This window comes from Triticum urartu, chromosome 5A (assembly GCF_056163025.1).
Source record: "Triticum urartu cultivar PI428250 chromosome 5A, HENAU_Tu73, whole genome shotgun sequence".
Classification (NCBI taxonomy): domain Eukaryota; kingdom Viridiplantae; phylum Streptophyta; class Magnoliopsida; order Poales; family Poaceae; genus Triticum; species Triticum urartu.
The window spans coordinates 117,886,642-117,905,650 of NC_141877.1; the positions used below are offsets into that span (position 1 = coordinate 117,886,642).

Here is a 19,009-nt window from a genome sequence, read left to right on the forward strand (position 1 = left end):
GTGCGCCAGCACCACAGCTCCCCTCCGCTACACAGGGTTCAATGCCCATAAAGGGGAACGTTACAGGTAACGTCTGAAGTAAAGTGCTGTAAATGCTCATAAAGCTATGATTTAAATCCTGACCATTGCAGAGTGAAAGGTTTCTCATCTCCTGGTGCTCGAGTGTCTTCAAGGTGGTCGAGTGAGCACATCTTCATGGTCGAGCGGATGATGGTTTCTCTTCGACTGCTTCTGATTCTTTGTAGAGATGTCCTTGGGGAGGGTATGTTGGACAGATCCATGACCCTACCCTAGGTACATAGCTTCATCAGGGGGCACGATTGCTTCTCCTGTTCGCCGAGCTAAGGAATTTTTTCCCACTTCGTCTTGCAGCACTGGTAGTACTTCCTGACCGCCGCACTTCATCATATGTCTTTCCAATACAACGATGATAGTGTGATTGCGACGGAGGTGGTGGTGGTCGCCTAAGGGCATCCAGAGTGCGCTTTGCTTTCACCGGATCTATTGTTTCCTTCGAAGATGGACATTTCCGTTCAAAATGGGCCTGCACTTCGGCAGCCATGATGTCCTTGTTTTCCTCGTTAGTCCTCTCATATGGTAACTTTGGAGAAGCCTTGAGGCTTGGACCAAATTTGAATTTCTTCCCGCCTGTTGTACTGCTAGCCGTTGGAGCGACGGTGGCTCTCTTCCGCCGTTGCTGAGGCGGCGGAGTTCGTTGACGCGCCGGAGGAGGCGGAGGAGGAGGAGGAGTCCGCTGACGCGCCGGAGACAGCTGAGGTGGAAGAGTACTCTGCTGAGGGGCCTCCTCCGCCGGAGACTGCTCATGCGCCGGAGATGACTCAGGCAGTTGAGACGGCTGAGCTGGACCGTGAGGAGTCTGCTGAGGGGTCTCCTCTAGCTGAGTGTGATGAGGTGGCGTCCATTTTGGAAGCTTGATGTTCTCCTTTCTCCATAGAAAGGTACTCCTTAAGGCATTTTCCAGAAGCATCTCCCCTTCACCTGTAGGGTATTCAAGCTCCAGCCCCTCAAATGCCTCCATTATTTCATCCATCCCGACAATAGCAAAGCCATGTGGAACCAGACGGCAATGGGAAGTTCCCTCAGCTCGAGGAGGTAAGACAGAGCCGACCACTGCCTTCAAGGTTAGGTTCTGGCATTTCGCCATTAGCACACAATGTTCATTCTCCGTGATACAATCCATGGGGTAGCGAGGAGCCGTGCTATCAGGCTGAATGATCTTCGTGGAAGCCACACTGCTTCTCCGCTAAGATGGTGGGGTAGCTTCGGGGGCAGCGTCGAACGAAGGATCTTCGTGCCGCTGAGATGGTTGGTCGGTAGCTCACTGACTCTCAAGTTTCTCTAGTTTCGCTAATCTTGCATTGATCTTCTGCATTTCGCTTACTTCCTCTTTCTTCTTTCTCTCTCGGCTTCTATAACCGCCGCTGTCGGGAAACCCATGCACCCACGGAACGGAGCCTGATGTGCCTCGTGTTCTTCCAGGATGTTCAGGATTCCCGAAGGCCTCTGTCAGCTCTTCCTTCTCTCTGTCAGGAATGAACGTCCCTTCCTGCGCTGTCTTGATTGCTTCCTCAAGCTTCTTGATGGGTATTGCAAGTTGAGCCTTCGTCCAATCACACTTCCCTAATTCTGAGTCCAAAGTTCCCCCAATCCCGAAGAACCAAGTCCTTGACCGATCTGGCCAGTGCAATGTCGCTGGTTGGACCCCTTTAGCAAGTAGGTCTTGCTTAGCTTTGTCCCACGTAGGCTGGGCTTTGATGTAGCCACCTGACCCCATAACATGGTGATACTGCTTCTTTGCAGTATTTTGCTTGTTTGTTAGTGACCTTTGCTTGGCCTTCTCCGTTTTTTTGTAGGCCACAAATGCGGGCCAGTGATCTCTTATCTTCTCATGTTTACCGGTGAATTCTGGAGTCTCGTCTTCGTCAACAAACGTTTTCTTCAATTCTTTCTTCCAGTTCTTGAATAGTCCTGCCATCTTCTGAAGAGCAAACGCCTTGACCTTTCGCTGTATAACTGGGTTATTCGGATCCTCCTCTGGTGGTAGGCTGAAATGTGTCATCAGCGAGTTTCAAAGATCATCTTTCAGTCTATCTTGGACATAAGAAACTTCAGGGTGCTTCTTCTTATTCCATTATTGGATGTTGATCGGGACGCTATCCCTAACAACAACTCCGCACTGATGTACAAATGTGTCCTTGGTCCGCTTGGGAGCAATCGGTTGGCCATCTCGAGCGACTTCTTCGATCGTAAACCTTTCATACTAGCGTAACCTTTTCTTCGGGCCTCGTCTCCTTACAGAAGTTTGGCTTGATCCGGAGGGCTAAAAGAAGAAAGAAGCATTAATTATGTACTTACACAACAATTAATGCATCAAGTCAGCACATGCTTAATATGTACTCCCTCCGTTCTTAAATATTTGTCTTTCTAGGCATTTTAAATGACTACTACATTTGCTCCGGATGTATGTAGACATATTTTAGAGTGTAGATTCACTCATTTTGCTCCGTATGTAGTCATTTGTTGAAATACCTAGAAAGACAAGTATTTAGGAACGGAGGGAGTATATATATAGGACATGGCTATTTTGTTACCAGTATAACGTAATAATATTTTGTTACTCCGGCGCCCTATAGGGCCCGATCTGCTTCCCCAACTACTCTGCGCCCCATCCCGACCTCCTTCCTCCGCCTGCGTCCACCCCCTCCCACCCTAGCCCACGCGCCGCGGCCCGGCTCCCTCCCAAGCGCGCGGCCGCCCGGCTCCTTCCCAGCGCGCCGCTGCCCGGCTCCCTCCCAAGTGCGCTGCCACCCGGCTCCTTCCAAGCGCGTCGCCGCCCTGCTCCCTCCCAAGTGCGCCGCCGCCCGGCTCATCCCCATCGCGCGGCCTCACGGTTCCCTCCCGAACGCGCTGCCGCCCGATTCCCTCCCCACCCGCTCGCCCTGCTTACCTGCTCCTGGCCAAGCGACCCACAACCCATTCTCTTTTTCTGCTCATAGCGTTCAGGCTGCCTCCACGTTTTTTTCTCAGATCTAAAACTCCCAGGCCGTCATCCAATTGCTTCCACGAGCTCCCCATTGCTGCCCCTGGGTCCATGTACTGCTACTGTAAGCTCTCTGGCGACTTCTGCAGTGTGTCCAGCTCCGTCCCTAGTCCAGCCCTGTGGTATCCGGATGGTCGAGTTCATGGCGAGCATCAGTTCACGGCCGTCAGCTCCTATTCCTATCTACAGTGGTTGGGTTGCCATTTTGCCGCTGTCATCCGCTGCCCCACATGCGTAATAACCCATCCCACATGTTGCTATCGTCTACCGCTCCAAAGCCGTTGATGTCGCTGAATGCCTAGATCCCTCTACGAACTAGTGGATGGCTGCTCCCGACGGCAGATGATGACCAAGGACGCCGGGTTCAGTAGCCAGCTCTTCCTCGAGCGACCATTTGGAGATCCTTTTTGTGTTTTGCTGGTGGTGATTGATTTTAGCAATTGGTAGCTAGCTTGTGTATGAAGCCTGAAAGTTCAAGATTGCATTAGACTCAGTGCTTGTAGTACAAATGTCCCATAGTTTAGTGCCACCAGGCCCCGGTCGCCGCACTACCAGGCCACCTCCACCGTGCCGCCTACCTTCCTCGGCTGCGCTGTAAGGCCTACCTAGCCGCCGCGCTACTCCAGCCGGGGTCCCACCGCGCCACGCTGCTCTAGCCGGCCTTCCACCGCGCTGTACTTCCCCAGCCCGCCTCGCACTACAACGCCGCCCCAAGCCGTTCACAGCCGCTACCCTAGTCCGTTTACCACTCCCAATCAAGGCCGTTCAACGAGGGGGCGTTCAACAAAAGCAATGGTCACAACTCAAAATCTTTCCTCTCGTTTTCTTCCGCCTCTGTAGTTTTCTTTTTTGATTTTGGGGAGTGAGTGAGTGCATTTCACCAAGGCATCCCGTGTGCTAATGGGTATGCTTGCTTAGCACAAAATTCATAAAATTTCAATTATTTTGAATTGTACTGATGCTGCTCTTGATTCAGACCTGAGGGGAGTAGCCAGAACTAAAATGATTCAGTTCATCATTGGCACCCCTGTAAACCAAATAGTGAAGAACAAGCTTCAGTACAAGAAAAATGGGTCGTTCAGTTCAATTCTGAATTATAGGTGTGTATGTTGGGGAACGCAGTGTTTCAAAATTTTTACCTACGATCACGCAAGATCTATCTAGGAGATGCATAACAACAAGACGGGGAGAGTGTGTCTACGTATCCTCGTAGACCGAAAGCGGAAGCGTTTAGTAACGCGGTTGATGTAGTCAAACGTCTTCATGATCCAACCGATCCAAGTATCGAACGCACGACACCTCCATGATCAGCACACGTTCAGTTCGGTGACGTCCCTCGTCCTCTTGATCCAGCTGAGGCCGAGGGTGAGTTCCATTAGCACGACGGTGTGGTGACGGTGATGATGAAGTTACCGACGCAGGGCTTCGCCTAAGCACTACAACGATATGACCGAGGTGTGTAACTGTGGAGGGGGGCACCGCACACGGCTAAAAAATCAACTTGTGTGTTTTAGGGGTGCCCCTGCCTCCGTATATAAAGGAGGGAGAGGGAGAGGCAGCCAGCCCTAAGGGGGCGCGCCAAGGTGTGGAGTCCTACCAGAACTATTCCCTAGTCCTAGTAGGATTCCACCTCCCACACGGAGTAGGAAAGGGGGAAGGGAAAAGGAGAAGGAAGGGGGGGGGGCTCTTCTCCTAGTCCTAATCGGCCTCCTGCCCAAGGGGGGGGTGCACTAGCCCCTTGTGGGCTGATGTGCTTCCCTCTTACGGCCCATAAGGCCCATAACTTCTCGCGGGGGTTTCCGCTAACCTCCCGATACTCCGGAAAAATGCCTAAACCACTCGGAATCATTCTGATGTCCAAATGCAACCTTCCAATATATGAATCATTACCTCTCGACCATTTCAAGACTCCTCGTCATGTCTGTGATCTCATCCGGGACTCCGAACAAACTTCGGTTCATCAAATCACATAACTCATAATACAAATCGTCATCGAACGTTAAGCATGCGGACCCTACGGGTTCGAGAACTATGTAGACATGACCGAGACACATCTCCGGCCAATAACCAATAGCGGAACCTAGATGCTCATATTGGCTCCTACATATTCTATGAAGATTTTTATCGGTCAAACCGCATAACAACATACGTTGTTCCCTTTGTCATCGGTATGTTACTTGCCCGAGATTCGATCATCGGTATCATCATACCTAGTTCAATCTCGTTACCGGCAAGTCTCTTTACTCGTTCCATAATGCATCATCCCGCAACTAACTCATTAGTCACATTGCTTGCAAGGCTTTATAGTGATGTGCATTACCGAGAGGGCCCAGAGATACCTCTCCGAAACACGAAGTGAAAAATCTTAATCTCGATTTATGCCAACTCAACAAACACCATCGGAGACACCTGTAGAACATCTTTATAATCACCCAGTTATGTTGTGACGTTTGATAGCACACTAAGTGTTCCTCCGGTATTCGGGAGTTGCATAATCTCATAGTCATAGGAACATGTATAAGTCATGAAGAAAGCAATAGCAATAAACTAAACGATCATAGTGCTAAGCTAACAGATGGGTCTTGTCCATCACATAATTCTCTAATGATGTGACCCCGTTCATCAAATGACAACACATGTCTATGGTCAAGAAACTTAACCATGTTTGATTAACGAGCTAGTCAAGTAGAGGCATACTAGGGACACTCTGTTTGTCTATGTATTCACACATGAACTAAGTTTCCGGTTAATACAATTCTAGCATGAATAATAAACATTTACCATGATATAAGGAAATATAAATAAAAAACTTTATTATTGCCTCTAGGGCATATTTCCTTCAGTCTCCCACTTGCACTAGAGTCAATAATCTAGATTACATGGTAATGATTCTAACACTCATGGAGTCTTGGTGCTGATCATGTTTTGCTCGTGAGAGAGGCTTAGTCAACGGGTGTGCAACATTCAGATCCGTATGTATCTTGCAATTCTCTATGTCTCCCTCCTTGACTTGATCGCGGATGGAATTGAAGCGTCTCTTGATGTGTTTGGTTCTCTTGTGAAATCTGGATTCCTTCGCCAAGGCAATTGCTCCAGTATTGTCACAAAGGATTTTCATTGGACCCGATGCACTAGGTATGACACCTAGATCGGATATAAACTCCTTCATCCAGACTCCTTCATTTGCTGCTTTTGACGCAGCTATGTACTCCGCTTCACACGTAGATCTCGCCATGATGCTCTGCTTGGAACTGCACCAACTGACAGCTCCACCATTCAATATAAATACGTATCCAGTTTGTGACTTAGAGTCATCCGGATCAGTGTCAAATCTTGCATCAACGTAACCATTTACGACGAGCTCTTTGTCACCTCCATAAACAAGAAACATATCCTTAGTCCTTTTCGGGTATTTTAGGATGTTCTTGACCGTTGTCCAGTGATCCACTCCTGGATTACTTTGGTGCCTCCCTGCTAAACTTATAGCAAGGCACACATCAGGTAAGGTACACAACATTGCATACATGATAGAACCTATGACTGAGTCATAGGGAATGACTTTCATTTTCTCTCTATCTTCTGAGTGGTCGGGCATTGAGTCTGACTCAACTTCACACCTTGTAACACATGCAAGAACCCTTTCTTTGACTGATCCATTTTGAACCTTTTCAAAACTTTATCAAGGTATGTGCTTTGTGAAAGTCCAATTAAGCGTCTTGATCTATCTCTATAGATCTTGATGCCCAATATATAAGCAGCTTCACCAAGGTCTTTCATTGAAAAATTCTAATTCAAGTATCCTTTTATGCTATTCAAAAATTAAGTATCATTTCCGATCAACAATATGCCATCCACATATAATATCAGAAATGCTACAGATCTCCCACTCACTTTCTTGTAAATACAGGCTTCTCCAAAAGTCTGTATAAAATCATATGCTTCGATCACACTATCAAAGTGTATATTCGAACTCCGAGAGGCTTGCACCAGTCCATAAATAGATCACTGGAGCTCGAACACTTTGTTAGCACCTTTTGGATCGACAAAACCTTCTCGTTGCTTCATATACAACTCTTCTTTAAGATGTCCATTAAGGAATGCAGTTTTGACATCCATTTGGCAAATTTCATAATCATAAAATGAGGCAATTGCTAACATGATTTGGATAGACTTAAGCATCGCTACGGGTGAGAAGTTCTCATCATAGTCAACTCCTTGAACTTGTCAAAAACCTTTCACAACAAGTTGAGCTTTGTAGACAGTAATATTACTGTCAGCGTCAGTATTCTTCTTGAAGATTCATTTATTCTCTATTGCTTTCCGATCATCGGGCAAGTCAACCAAAGTCCATACTTTGTTCTCATACATGGATCCCATCTCAGATTTCATGGCCTCAAGCCATTTCACGAAATCTGGGCTCATCATCGCTTCCTCATAGTTCATAGGTTCGTCATGGTCAAGTAACATGACCTCCAGAACAGGATTACCGTACTACTCTGGTGCGGATCTTACTCTGGTTGACCTACGAGGTTCGGTAGTAACTTGATCAGAAGTTTCATGATCATCATGATTAGCTTCCTCAGTAATTGGTGTACAAATCACTTGAACTAATTTCTGTGATGAACTACTTTCCAATTCGAGAGAAGGTACAATTATCCTCATCAAGTTCTACTTTCCTCCCACTCACTTCTTTCGAGAGAAACCCCTTCTCTAGAAAGGATCCATTCTTAGCAACTAATATCTTGCCTTCGGATCTGTGATAGAAGGTTAACCCTACAGTCTCCTTTGGGTATCCTATGAAGACACATTTCTCCGATTTGGGTTCGAGCTTATCAGGTTGAAGCTTTTTCAAATAAGCATCGCAACCCCAAAGAAACGACAACTTGGGTTTCTTGCCAAACCACAGTTCATGTGGTGTCGTCTCAACGGATTTAGATGGTGCCCTATTTAATGTGAATGCAGCCGTCTCTAAAGCATAACCCCAAAACGATAGTGATAAATCAGTAAGAGACATCATAGATCACACCATATATAATGAAGTGCGGTTATGACATTTGGACACACCATTACGTTGTGGTGTTCCAGGTGGCGTGAGTTGCAAAACTATTTCACATTGTTTCAAATGAAGACCAAACTCATAACTCAAATATTCACCTCCACGATCAGATCGTAGAAATTTTATTTTCTTGTTATGATGATTTTCCACTTCACTATGAAATTCTTTGAACTTTTCAAATGTTTCAGACTTATGTTTTATCAAGTAGATATACCCATATCTGCTCAAATCATCTGTGAAGGTCAGAAAATAACGATACCCGCTGCGAGCCTTAACACTCATTGGACCGCATACATCAGTATGTATTATTTCCAACAAGTCTGTTGCTCGCTCCATTGTTCCGGAGAACGGAGTCTTAGTCATCTTGCCCATGAGGCATGGTTCGCAAGCATCAAGTGATTCCAAAAGTCCATCAACATGGAGTTTCTTCATGCACTTTACACCAATATGACCTAAACAGCAATGCCACGAATAAGTTGCACTATCATTATTAAACTTGTATCTTTTGACTTCAATACTATGAATATGTGTATCACTACTATCGAGATTCAACAAAAATATACCACTCATCAAGGGTGCATGACCATAAAAGATATCACTCATATAAATAGAACAACCATTATTCTCCGATTTAAATGAATAACCGTCTCGCATCCAACAAGATCTAGATATAATGTTCATGCTTAACGCTGGTACCAAATAACAATTATTTAGGTCTAAAACTAATCCCGAAGGTAGATATAGAGGTAGCGTGCCGACGGCGATCACATCGACTTTGGAACCATTTCCCACGCGCATTGTCACCTCGTCCTTAGCCAATCTTCGTTCAATCCGTAGCCCCTGTTTCGAGTTGCAAATATGAGCAACAGAACCAGTATCAAAGACCCAGGCGCTACTACGAGCATTAGTAAGGTACACATCAATAACATGTATATCAAATATACCTTTCACTTTGCCATCCTTCTTATCCGCCAAATACTTAGGGCGGTTCCGCTTCCAGTGACCAGTCCCTTTGCAGTAGAAGCACTTAGTCTCAGGCTTAGGTCCAGACTTGGGTTTCTTCACTTGAGCAGAAACTTGCTTGCCGTTCTTCTTGAAGTTCCCCTTCTTCCCTTTGCCCTTTTTCTTGAAACTAGTGGTCTTGTTAACCATCAACACTTGATGCTCCTTCTTGATTTCTACCTCCGTAGCCTTTAGCATTGCGAAGAGCTCGGGAATTGTCTTATCCATCCCTTTCATATTATAGTTCATCACAAAGCTTTTGTAGCTTGGTGGAAGTGATTAAAGAACTCTGTCAATGACACTATCATCAGGAAGATTAACTCCCAGTTGAGTCAAGTGGTTGTGGTACCCAGACATTCTGAGTATATGTTCACTGACAAAACTATTCTCATCCATCTTGCAGCTGTAGAACTTATTGGAGACTTCATATCTCTCAATCCGGGCATTTTCTTGAAATATTAACTTCAACTCCTGGAACATTTCATATGCTCCATGACATTCAAAACGTCGTTGAAGTCTCGGTTCTAAGCTGTAAAGCATGGCATACTGAACTATCGAGTAGTCATCAGCTTTGCTCTGCCAGATGTTCATAACGTCTGGAGTTGCTCCCGCAGTGGGTCTTGCACCTAGCCGTGCTTCCAGGAGGTAATTCTTTTGTGCAACAATGAGGATAATCCTCAAGTTACGGACCCAGCCCGTGTAGTTGCTACCATCATCTTTCAACTTAGCTTTCTCTAGGAACACATTAAAATTCAAGGGAACGGTAGCACGGGCCATTGATCTACAACAACGTACACATGCAAAATACTATCAGATACTAAGTTCATGATAAATTAAAGTTGAATTAATCATACTACTTAAGAACTCCCACTTAGATAGACATCTATCTAGTCATTTAAATGATCACGTGATCCATATCAACTAAACCATGTCCGATCATCACGTGAGATGGAGTAGTTTTCAATGGTGAACATCACTATGTTGATCATATCTACTATAAGATTCATGTTCAACCTTTCGGTCTCAGTGTTCCGAGGCCATATCTGCATATGCTAGGCTCGTCAAGTCTAACCCAAGTATTCTGCCTGTGCAAAACTGGCTTGCACCCGTTGTTTGTGAACATAGAGCTTATCACACCCGATCATCACGTGGTGTCTCGGCGCGACGAACTGTAGCAACGGTGCATACCCAGGGAGAACACTTATACCTTGAAATTTAGTGAGAGATCATCTTATAATGCTACCGCCGTACTAAGCAAAATAAGATGCATAAAAGATAAACATCACATGCAATCAAAAAAAGTGATATGATATGGCCATCATCATCTAGTGCCTTTGATCTCCATCTCCAAAGCACCGTCATGATCACCATCGTCACCGGCTTGACACCTTGATCTCCATCGTAGCATCGTTGTCGTCTCGCTAGCTATTGCTTCTACAACTATCGCTACCACTTAGTGATAAAGTAAAGCAATTACATGGCGATTGCATTTCATACAATAAAGCGACAACCATAAGGCTCCTGCCAGTTGCCGATAACGGTTACAAAACGTGATCATCTCATACAACAATTTATATCTCATCACGTCTTGACCACATCACATCACAACATGCCCTGCAAAAACAAGTTAGACCTCCTCTACTTTGTTGTTGCAAGTTTTACGTGGCTGCTACGGGCTTTTAGCAAGAACCGTTCTTACCTACGCATCAAAACCACAACGATTTTTCATCAAGTGTGCTGTTTTACCCTTCAACAAGGACCGGGCGTAGTCAAACTCGATTCAACTAAAATTGGAGAAACAGACGCCCGCTAGCCACTTATGTGCGAAGCACGTCGGTAGAACCAGTCTCACGAACGCGGTCATGTAATGTCGGTCTGGGCCGCTTCATCCAACAATACCACCGAATCAAAGTAAGACGTTGCTGGTAAGCAGTATGACTAATATCGCCCACAACTCATTGTGTTCTACTCGTGCATCTAACATCTACGCATAGACCTAGCTCGGATGCCACTGTTAGGGAACGCAGTATTGATACGTCTCCAACGTATCTATAATTTTTGATTGCTCCATGCTATTATATTATCTATTTTGGATGTTAATGGGCTTTATTTTACACTTTTATATCATTTTTGGGACTAACCTATTAACCGGAGGCCCATCCCAAAATGCTGTTTTTTCCTATTTCAGTGTTTCGCAGAAAAGTAATATCAAACGAAGTCCAAATGGAATGAAACCTTCGGGAACATGATTTTCTCAACAAACGTGATCCAGGAGATTTGGAGTGGGAGTCAAGAAACAATCGAGGAGGCCACAAGGCAGGGGCGCGCCTACCCCCTTGGGCGTGCCCTCCACCCTCGTGGGCCCCTCGTTGCTCCACCAACCTACTTCTTCCTCCTATATAAGTCCACGTACCCCGCAAACATCCAGGAGCACCACAAAAACCTAATTCCACCGCCGCAACCATCTGTACCTGAGAGATCCCATCTTGGGGCCTTTTTCAAAGCTCCACCGGAGGGGGCATTGATCACGGAGGACCTCTACATCAACTCCATGGCCTCTCCGGTGATGTGTGAGTAGTTTACTTCAGACCTTCGGGTCCATAGCTAGTAGCTAGATGGCTTCTTCTCTCTCTTTGGATCTCAATACATAGTTCTCATCGATTCTCTTGGAGATCTATTCGATGTAATCTTCTTTTGCGGTGTGTTTGTCGAGATCTGATGAATTGTGGGTTTATGATCCAGATTTCTATGAACAATATTTGATTCTTCTCTGAATTCTTTTATGTATGATTGGTTTATCTTTGCAAGTCTCTTCGAATTATCAGTTTGGTTTGGCCTACTAGATTGACCTTTCTTGCAATGGGAGAAGTGCTTAGCTTTGGGTTCAATCTTGTGGTGCTTGATCCCAGTGACAGTAGGGGAAACGACATGTATTGTATTGTTGCCATCGAGGATAAAAAGATGGGGTTCATATCATATTGCATGAGTTTATCCCTCTACATCATGTCATCTTGCTTAAGGCGTTACTCTGTTCTTATGAACTTAATACTCTAGATGCATGCTGGATAGCGGTCGATGTGTGGAGTAATAGTAGTAGATGCAGAATCGTTTCGGTCTACTTGTCGCGGACGTGATGCCTATATACATGATCATGCCTAGATATTCTCATAATTATTCTCTTTTCTATCAATTGCTCGACAGTAATTTGTTCACCCACCATAATACTTATGCTATCTTGAGAGAAGCCACTAGTGAAACCTATGGCCCCCGGGTCTATTTTCCATCATACAAGTTTCAAATCTATTTTATTTTGCAATCTTTACTTTGAATCTATATCATAAAAATACCAAAAATATTTCTCTTATTATTATTATCTCTATCAGATCTCACTCTTGCAAGTGGCCGTGAAGGGATTGACAACCCCTTTATCGCGTTGGTTGCGAGGTTCTTATTTGTTTGTGTAGGTGCGAGGTGACTCGCGCGTGGTCTCCTACTGGATTGATCGCCGTTGTCAGGGAAATCTACACCAAGTCAAGACATGCCAAGTACCCATCACAACTCTTATCCTCCGCATTACATTATTTGCCATTTGCCTCTCGTTTTCCTCTCCCCCACTTCACACTTGCCATTTTATTCGCCCTCTTTTCCTCTCGCCCTCTCTTTCCGTTCGCTTTATCTCCGTTTTTTTGCTTGTGTGTTGGATTGCTTGCCTGTCACGATGGCTCAAGACAATACTAAATTGTGTGACTTTGCAAATACCAATAGTAATGACTTTATTAGCACTCCGATTGCTCCTCTTACCGATGCTGAATTTTTTGAAATTAATACTGCTTTGCTGAATCTTGTCATGAAAGATTCATTTTCTGGCCTTCCTAGTGAAGATGCCGCTACCCATCTAAACAACTTTGTTGATTTGTGTGATATGCAGAAAGATGTGGATAATGATATTGTTAAACTTAAGCTATTTCCATTTTCGCTTAGAGATCGTGCTAAAGCTTGGTTTTCATCTTTGCGCAAAAATAGTATTGATTCATGGAATAAGTGCAAAGATGCTTTTATCTCTAAGTATTTTCCTCCTGCTAAGATCATCTCTCTTAGAAACGATATTATGAATTTTAAGCAACTTGATCAAGAACATGTTGCACAATCTTGGGAGAGGATGAAATTAATGATACGTAATTGCCCTACACATGGTTTGCATTTATGGATGATTATACAGAATTTTTATGCCGGATTGAATTTTTCTTCTAGAAATCTTTTAGATTCGGCCGCGGGAGGCACTTTTATGGAAATCACTTTAGGAGAAGCTACCAAACTCCTAGATAATATTATGGTTAATTATTCTCAATGGCACACTAAAAGATCTACTAGTAAAAAGGTGCATGCAATTGAAGAGATTAATGTTTTGAGTGGAAAGATGGATGAACTTTTGAAATTGTTTGCTAATAAGAGTTCTCCTACCGATCCTAATGATATGCCTTTGTCTACTTTGATTGAGAATAATAATGAATCTATGGACGTGAATTTTGTTGGTAGGAACAATTTTGGTAATAACGCGTATAGAGGTAATTTTAATTCTAGGCCGTTTCCTAGTAATTCCTCTATTAATTATGGATTGCATACCAAAGATGGCAATACCTAGATCTATCCTTGCTTTTATGCCTAGCTAGGGGCGTTAAATGATAGCGCTTGTTGGGAGGCAACCCAATTTTATATTTATTCCTTGCTTTTTGCTCCTGTTTAGTAATAAATAATTTATCTAGCCTTTGTTTTGGTTGTGTTTTTTTGTGTTTAATTAGTGTTTGTGCCAAGTAGAACCGCTGGGAAGACTTGGGAAAGTCTTTTTGATCTTGCTGTAAAAAATAGAAACTTTAGCGCTCGCGAGAATTGCTGCCATTTTTATTTGGAAATTGCTATTTAGTTAATTCTTTTTGAAGATGATTAATAGATAAATTCCTCACATCCAGAAATTTATTTTAGAATTTTTGGGGTTCTGTTGGGGATATTACTATCAGTTATGACCCGCCCAGGAGGGGCCGGGTCAGCCCCAATGGCGGGTTACACAAGAAGCCCAGTAAACATTCAAGATTATAGTTTATTAAGTCTTATAGAAGCCCCAAAGGCCTAAAGACGGTTTAAGGCCCGGTATTATGAACCGCCGTATGTAAGGAAAGACTTGTAAAGAAATGCATGTAAAAGAAGTCATCGAGCCGGACACGATTATGAGTCGACCGGGACTCTGTAGGCCAACAGGCGTCAACCCGTGTATATAAGGGGACGACCCGGTGGCGGCTTAGGGCGAGAAACAAGAAGTCGATAACCAAGCCGGCGAGTTGAGCCTCTTGGTGATCGAAACCCCAACAATACCAATCCCAACTAGACGTAGGCTTTTACCTTCATCGTAAGGGGCCGAACTAGTATAAAACTCTCTCGTGTCCTTTGTCACGATTAACCCCTTTAAGCTTCCTAGTGCGATGGCCCTATGACTAAGTCCTTGCTCTAGTACATCTGTCGTGACAATTCTACGACAGTTGGCGCCTATTGTGGGGCCAGCGCACGGTGGATTTGAGTTCTTGAAGGGCAACTTCGAAGGGCTCAAGGGATACGCTGTGGGCCAGATGACCAAGAGTCGTCGCGGCAAGCTCTACATCGACAATGAAGGCTGGGGCCTCGAGGCCGGCTCAATTGAGTACGGGTACCGGGTCCCCTTCGGCGGAATTCACGTCTTCATCGGCCGGATCGACGAGTCAGGCCCTGAGCCGGACGTCCACACCAACCTCATCGAAATGGCTCAGCGCGCAAGGACCACCCTTGTTCAATCTGTCGTGAAGCATGCCTTCGTAGGCTGCGTCAACGGTGGTGAATACTCTGAAGGATTGGTGGAGGGCGGTGAGACGTCCGTTTGTTCTGACACTGCATCATCAACGGGCGAGACAGACTCTTCGTACCAGCTACAGGACGGCATGCTCGGGGGCTGTTCCGCTGGCAGCAGTATTTCGGACCCTCTTGAGCCGCCGAATTGGGCCGGAGTCTTCATGGCAGGGACGCAGCCCGGGCAGAACTCTACAGCAGCGGCAGAAACAGGTACCGGGTCGGCTGCAGCCGGGTCAGGAGACCTCGCGCGCCCCCGGCTCAGATTCTAATGGACCTCATGGATAAACTGACAACTCTGTTGACCGCCGTGGTAGAGTCGGCAGATAAAGCCCAGCATGACGCAGAGGTGGCACACATACGTGAGGAGATGGTGCAAGCTAAGGAAAATCTGGCTGCAGAGGAAGTCAGGATGGCTGCAGAGCGGGCGGCTTTGAATGTTCGTGCTCAACAGCTTCAAGCGGAGACCTTCCGGCTCTCGGTGGATCTTAACGCGTTAAACGAGGTCATGAGGAGGAGGCATCAGAAAACTCAGTCGCGTCTACCTCTAACGCTTGATCCTATGAACCTATTCCATACACCCGGGGCTGGGGGAAGCAACCCGCCGGAGGCAAACCGGATCACGACACCCGGCGCACCGGTTCAGCCGCGTGCCATGGAACCACCACGTGTAATCACCGCTCCACCTCATTATGTACCAACACCGCCGGGTCACTTCTCCAACCCTTTGGAAAACCTCATCGCAGCATTGGCTCGTTTGGCGGCTCTTCCAATGGAAGGTGACTCACCGGCGGCAATTGAAACACGGAGGGTAAGAGAACTTCTTCAAACAGCTCTGGCGCAGCAGGATGCATACTCCTACAGTTGAGAAAGGATCCATTCAACTCCTCGCCCAAGCTGGAGCCCGAGTTACAGTAGGCATATGGAATCCGCAGATATGTCAAGCAATGCTCAACGCCACAACTGGCCATACAGGCACGAGCCAGTGCGAGCTGGAGCCCTTAACTTGGCAGATCAGGAGAGGATTCGTCAAGAGGCGGAACGAGCAGCTCAAATGGCAGCGGATCAGGCGGCTCATCAAACTTTTCCGGCTTATCCAGCAACCTCGGTCGAGGAAGGAGTGGCCACAAGAACCGGAGGCGTTCCTTGCTTGGTGCCGGCCATACATAATGAGCGTTTGCCAACGGACTTTAAGGGGCCTAATTATACAGCTGACTTGCAACCTGGGGCTTGGATTGAGAGTTACGAGATGGCTATGGAGTTATTGGAGGTCAGTGATGCTGCAATGGCCACGTATTTCACTATGATGTTAGATGGAACAACTCGTACTTGGTTGAAGGGATTGCCACCCAATTCTGTCGGCTCATGGGCGGAGTTGAAGGCCCGGTTCATCCAGAACTTTAAGGACACGTGTAAGCAGCCTATGTCGATTGTGGACCTGACCAATTGCAAGCAAGAGGATGGTGAGCCCACAACCCATTGGGTGTGCCGGGTCAAAGAGATAATACATTCATCTGATAAGATGGATGCCGGCTCAGCAGTCTTGATGTTGGAGAGAACTTGCTGTTTTGAACCTCTGAAGCAGAAGCTGGGGCGGCTCAAGCGTGACTGTAATGACATGGGAACGCTGATGGCGGCTCTCGTCAAGTATGCTGATTCTGATACTACCAAGGACCCGGTGTCTGACGAAGAAAAGGCAATGAAGGGAAAGAAGAACGGAACGTCAAGGGTCACCAGCATAACCCGAAAAATCAAGGAGGTAATAAACGTAAGGCTGATGAGTTTGTTGCTAACACCAATGCACAGGGCGGTAATCAACGGCACAAGGGAAGACAGCCCCCTCGGTCGGGCGGGTCAGGTCCCACCCTTGAGCAGTTATTAAATGAACCTTGTCCAGAGCACGACACCCGGGAGAAGCCAGCCACCCACCTGTGGAAAGATTGTACGATCATGAAGGCATTTAAAAACTCAAACACGTTGGATGGAGTTCACGACCCAAGTGGCGGTTCAGGAGGAGGCGGTTTTTACGGTCCGGGCGCCGGTTCAGGTGGAGGAGGATTTCACGGTCAGGGCCATCCTGGTAACCAAGGAGAATATAATCAACAACCGAGCCAAGGTAATCAACAGCAACGATCCGGTTATCAGAGCAACCCAAAACAGCTGAGTAGTGGGCAATACCATGTATTCACCACTAGTTTATGTAAGAGGGACCAGAAGCTTCACAAGAGGGCAGTCAATGCTGTTGAGCCGGCGATGCCACGTTATCTACGTTGGTCAGAGCAGCCTATTGTGTGGAGCAGAGAGGATCACCCGCCCCGGGTTGATAATCCAAGTCACTTGGCCTTGGTAGTGGCGCCTCAGGTTGGTGGATACAAATTCACTAAGGTAATCATGGATGGAGGCAGCAGCATCAACATCCTCTACTATGAGACGTTCCGCCGGATGGGATTGACTGATAAAAATCTTAAACAACCCAATACTATTTTTCACGGTGTAGTACCTGGTAAATCGGCATACCCAGTTGGTAAGATTGAGCTGGAAGTAGCCTTTGGGGATGAGTATGACTCCAGAGCAGAAAAATTAACCTTTGAGGTGGTTAAAATCAAAAGCCCATATCATGCTCTGTTTGGGCGGCCGGCTTATGCCAAGTTCATGGCTCAGCCGTGTTATGTGTATTTACAGCTGAAGATGCCGGGTCATAAGGGCACCATTACAGTACATGGGAGCCGGAAGATAGCCTTGGAGTGTGAAGAAGGTGATGCCGCCTATGCTGAATCTGTTTGTGCAACAGAGGAGTTAAAGTTTTATAAGGATCATGTTGACCCGGCAGACATGACGTCATTAAAGAAACCAATAACAGAGCATGAGCCGGTGTTTAAATTCAAATCAGCTGATGACACAAAGATGGTTGACTTTGTGCCTGGCGACTCATCCAAGCAGTTCATCATCAGTGCAAACTTGGATCCGAAATAGGAAGGCGCGCTCATCAAGTTCATCCATGAGAACCGGGACATCTTTGCATGGAAACCTTCAGACATGCCGGGTGTCCCGAGGGAACTCGCTGAGCACACTCTAATATTGATCCAAAATTCAAACCTGTCAGACAGTTTCTCCGACGGTTCAATGAAGAAAGGAGCAAGGCCATTGGAGAAGAGGTGGCCCGGCTCTTGGTGGCCGGGTTCATTATCGAGGTCTTTCACCCAGAGTGGTTAGCTAACTCGGTGCTTGTACTAAAAAAGAATGGCACCTGGCGTATGTGTGTAGATTACACCGATCTGAACAAGGCTTGTCCGGCTGATCCTTTTGCTCTCCCCCGTATTGATCAGATCATTGATGCTACAGCAGGTTGCGCACGTTTGAGTTTCTTGGATGCTTATTCCGGTTATCATCAGATTAAGATGGCGGTCAAGGATTAGGAGAAGACAGCTTTTATTACTCCTTTTGGAGCTTTCTGCTATGTGTCTATGCCTTTTGGGCTTAAGAGTGCCCAGGCGACTTACCAACAGTGTGTGCAGAATTGTCTTCACGATCAAATTGGGCGCAATGTTCATGCTTATGTGGATGATATAGTGGTAAAATCCAGGAAGGAGGAAACCTTGGTCACAGATCTGAAAGAGACTTTCGATAATCTCTGGATCTACAAAATGATACTTAACCCGGCCAAGTGTGTTTTTGGAGTCCCAGCCGGCAAGCTCTTGGGTTTTTTGGTGTCCAACCGAGGTATTGAAGCTAACCCGGAGAAAATCAAGGCAATTACATCCCTAGCCAAACCAACATGCATCAATGACGTTCAACGGCTCGCGGGTCGTGTTGCTGCTTTGAGCCGGTTCATAAGCCGGTTGGGGGAGAAGGCAATGCCTTTGTATCAGATGATGAAGAAAACAGATGCTTTTATTTGGAGTGATGCTGCAAATACTGCTTTTGAGGATCTGAAGACACAACTTGCTGATCCGCCAGTCCTTGCTGCTCCAATTGAAAAGAGCCGCTGTTATTATATGTGGCCGCCAACTCACGAGCTG

General features: G+C 46.1%; 1 pseudogene; it reads right to left on the reverse strand.

Annotated features, from left to right (window-relative positions):
- Positions 1–3,067: 3,067 nt before the first annotated feature.
- Positions 3,068–9,896, reverse strand: LOC147970514 (uncharacterized; annotated as a pseudogene).
- Between the last annotated feature and the right edge of the window lie 9,113 nt (positions 9,897–19,009).